Raw genomic sequence first — 4,587 nt, 5'->3', positions numbered from 1 at the left:
TGGACTGTAGCAGCGGGCGCCATTGCGCAGCTCACAGTTGGCCACAGCGCAGCTGGAGCAGACAGGAAGTGCAAGGTCTCTTTTAATAAAACAATAAACTATAAATATGTACTGTATTCTTCTTCATGGAAAAATAAGAAATCCCCTGAAAATAAGACCTACCGCATCTTTGGGTGCAAATATTAACATAAGACACTGTCTTATTATCGGGGAAACAGGGTAATAGGTTTAGTTTTGTACTGTTGCACTGTTATTGCTAATACACCCATTCATCTTATCAACAAATTTCAGTCCTGAAGACCAAATAGTTATGCAAACAACAGTACCATGTTAGAATGGAGGATTGTAGTATTAAAAAAATAAACTGATGCATAGGGAGGGTGAGGGGCCAGCCCCCACCCGCTGCTACTCCTACGAGTTCAGTAATACTACTTCTGGGTTCAGTAATGCACAATTGTACGGTTGAGATATATAAGCATTATATTAAAGTCATCAAGAGCATGAGAGATAATACAATAATACAGTCAGGCATGATACATAGCAACATTGCTCACCTCAGCCCAGCTTGGTGGTCCACGTGGAGAGAGGGGGAAGGGAAGGAGGGAAAAGGAACAAGGGAGAGGGGAGTGACCAGGGAGTGAGCAGCAAGGAGCTCAGAGTCAGAGAAGTCTCCACCTATATTGCTGACCCATGCCTATATACCTTTTGGGGGCATGCCAGCCCACTAATTACAGGTAGAGACATACGTCACAGGAAGGGGCTGCACTATAGGTTACACAGCAATGAGAGGGTGGTCTCTGGGTCTCCATAGGAACCATTATCAGTAGGGTGCGAACTCCGCCCTCAGGAACCAAACTAATGGCCCCAAGCTTCAGAGTCTCCAGCAGCAGGGAGCAGGCCCACCCCTGTGGTGGGATGAGACAGCAGTCTAGCAGCAAATGTCTGACTTCCCCCCACAGAGGATGACTACATTATTACTAAACCTCTCCCATCAATCCACCATCATTAAGCGGATTCTGAGTCATAGCGACCCTGTATGGGGTTTCAGAATCTGTAAAGCTCTATGGGAGCAGATAACTTCATCTTTCTCCTATGGAGCAGATAAGGGGTTTGCCTAGCTGACCTTGTGGTTAATAGCCCAAAATCATTACATAACTGCCAAATTATATCACTACACAAATGCTAATTTACCCCATCAAATCGCTGACAAAACACTGAGAATAATGTCCCAGCCAAATTGACACACACCATGCCCATTATAGTTAGAGTTATTTTTGTCAGGCAACTTAGTATTTCTTGCCGCCAGCTGTATAGAGAAATGATGGGTAACTAGTCAATAAATGTAAGTGTGACTGCCTTGATTGTTCTTTGCCTCAATTTTCAATCTACACTACCTGTGGGACACCTAACCCATGGACTGTGTCACTGTAATTTGCGATTCCTTCAAGACCTGCTTAGCCACACCATTGGAATTTGCATCTCTTGAGCTGGGGACTGTTGGATCCTGTCATCTAGCTGACTGTTGGTGACCTGGCTTGCTGTTTTCTGCCTGTACCTGGATAGCCTGAATTTCTCTACAGAGGACTACTCGGCGACCCTCAAGACTTGAAGGACTGCCAGTGTTTCACAACTGTCTCACAGGAGTGAGTTGCACTGAGCCATTTGTACTGCTTTATAATTTAATTAGCTGTTTATTTCTTATGTTATACATCTATCTATCTATCTAAATATATATAAAATTATTAGCATTCTGGTTTTGTTTCTCTAGAGAGCCCTGTCTAACACAGTTGCTCACATAAAATGTCATAAAATTTTCTCTTTTGCACAATTTTCAGAAAAAGTTTTCATAGTATCGATTGATTTTATTTCTCCCTTAAATATGTGATAGTTTCGTCAATGAAACCACCTGTTACTGAGATTTTCTGGCTGGAAAGGGCTTTGCCTATTTATTTACTTTTAAATGATAAATTCAGTGTCTTTTACCAATATAGCATTTTTCAAAACTTCAGTTTTGCTTTATTTTAGTAACTGTGCCTTTCAAGGAATCTGTTCACTTGATCTAATTTTTCAAATTTATTGGAATACAATTATTCCTAATTTGTCATTATTCTCTTAATATGTGTAATGATGTCCTCGCTCATGGGTGAAATTGATAATTTATGTTTTCTCTCTTACTGATGAGTCTAGCTAGAAGCATATGACTTTTATCAATTTTGTTAAAGAATTCTTCTCAGCTAGCATGATCTTGTTCACCAAGAGAATGCTGGTTGCAATCCCAGTGAAGGAGTGTAGAATCTGTTTTTCAACACAATAGTTATCCCATATGCATGCTTCCATGGCCACTACTGGCTCACCTGTTTTCAAGTCCACCCACAAGTTGACCAGATTGTGAACCCTTGACTTGAACCTTTACTAGTATTTCCTGAAGCTCAAAATCAGAGTTCTGAGCAAAAATCTGAGGTATAATGAGTAGCACATCAGCCAATGCTTGGACTCCAAGTTGGGCCCTTGTTGCTGGACTTAAGTTTCATCGGAGCTTCTGCCAGGGTTACTTCTGTTGCACCAGCCCCTGGGGTCATGCAACCATCATCAATGGCATGTTTTGACAGCTCTCATACCATTTCAGATGCCATCTTTGTTTTGAGTGAGTGTTTATTTGATGTTTTGATCAGTAGCGTGACTGGACATGGGTTTTTGCACTACCTGATGAAGGTGAAATTCTCTTCTCCCAACAAGTACTCAGACTAGGCTTGTACTTCCAAGACAGTCCAGATTCAGATTTTCTAAAGAATTTAGAGCCACTCTGCCACAGGCAAGTGTCAGCTTCTCCATGTTTCCCTGTTTGGCTCTGCTTAGGGCCCTGAAACCTTCCTTTACCAGGGAAAACTCACTTGCTCCATCGAGTCAATGTTGACGCATCAAGTACCTTCATGGTGCTCTTGAGCTCCAGGTTGATCCTCAACCACCTTGCCTTGGGGTTCAGGGTCTTCACAGTAGATCCAGTTGGGGTAGTTTCCAGTCATCTGTTTTGTTTTCCATGGGACGTATATTTTTCATTCTCTTTGATAGTGTTTATGAATGTGTTAGAGTCAGTATGTTTGTCCCTGTTTTTTAATTGATAATTTTAAAAATTATCATAGCAACCCCTTGTAGCTTGACAAGACTGTAACTGCTGGGGTAGTATAAAACCCAGTTTTTGTCCCTTGTAGCTGCTGCTGGCAGCCCATTGCATAACCACTACACCACTAAGGAAAAGTGGTCAATTTCATTTTGGTTAATTCCAACTAACATTTTATTGGAATGGCCACAGACTTTCTTCTTCAGCTCTATTATTTTCTTCACTCTTTCAGCTTTTATAAATTTCTCCCTCTCCTCTGCACTCATGTAAAAGAAGTTCAAGTTCACTTCTTTTTTTTTTTCATATTCTGTGGACTCATTGAAGATCAGGATATATTCACTTTCTAATCTTCTTCATGTCAGAATGCCGACCCCATGATCCAAAACCAGCCCTCTGATTAAGCTTGCATCCATTTCTGATTTATGCCTCATCTCAATGATTTTAACCATGAAAAGGTCAATGGGCTCAACTTGCTTTCAGCAAGTTTCATGAGGATTTCCGTGTGCAGGAACGTCTTGGCCACATCTATCAGTGTCTCTTTGTCCACCTCTTTGCCGACTTTGAATTATTCCAGAAATTGAAGGTTCTTTCCTTAGCTGCTTCAAAGCCTTTGGTTATTATGTGGGGATACAGGCCTACAGAAATGTTTGAGTTGAACTGCTTTAACATCTACCTGATGATCAGGACATTGTAAGTAGTATCATCTACAGTATGTCATCTTGGGCTGTTTCAACTGCTGCTATTAAAGTGTTGAATTTGCATTTCTTTTTTTTTCTTTTTTCCCCTCAAAGTTGGCTATGTAGTATTTTGTAAATTAAGTTCTCAGAACTCACGGGGAAACCTTCTATGGTTCTGAACAGAGTGAGTATGGACACCAAAGAATCATGGGGAACCCAAGCACCGGCATGCCGTGGATTCCAAGGGACAGGCGGCTCTATCATAGGACCGATTTCATGAAGCAGCATGTTGCCATTTTGGGTAAGCTCGATGTAGCCACGCATCAAGTACCTTCATGGTGTTCTTGAACTCCAGGTTGATCCTCAACCACCTTGCCTTGGGGTTCAGGGTCTTCACAGCAGATACAGTTGGGGTAGTTTCCAGTCATCTGTTTTGTTTTCCATGGGATGTATATTTTTTATTCTCTTTGATAGTGTTTATGAATGTGTTAGAGTCAGTATGTTTGTCCCTATTTTTTAATTGATAATTAAAAAAATTATTTCATTGGGGGCTCGTAAAATTCTCATCACAATTCATACATACATCCATTCTGTCAAGCACATATGCACATTTGTTGCCCTCATCATTCTCAAAACATTTGCTTCCCACTCTAGCCCCTATTATCAGTTGCTCATTTTTCCCCTCCCTCCCCACTCCCTCCTCCCTCATGAACCCTTCATAGATCATAAATTATTATAGTTTTGTCATAAGTTACCCTGTCCGATGTTTCCCTCCACCCTCTTTTCTGCTGT

General features: G+C 41.2%; 1 pseudogene; it reads right to left on the bottom strand.

The window, feature by feature from the left end:
- Positions 1–2,187: 2,187 nt before the first annotated feature.
- Positions 2,188–4,587, bottom strand: part of LOC101660522 — a 12,655-nt pseudogene continuing 10,255 nt past the window's right edge.

The sequence above is a fragment of the Echinops telfairi genome, unplaced genomic scaffold (genome assembly GCF_000313985.2).
Source record: "Echinops telfairi isolate 266 unplaced genomic scaffold, ASM31398v2 ScPeMD7_7429;HRSCAF=8467, whole genome shotgun sequence".
NCBI classification, from domain to species: domain Eukaryota; kingdom Metazoa; phylum Chordata; class Mammalia; order Afrosoricida; family Tenrecidae; genus Echinops; species Echinops telfairi.
Note: the sequence above shows the minus strand (reverse complement) of the source record. Positions and strands in the feature narration are given on the sequence as shown.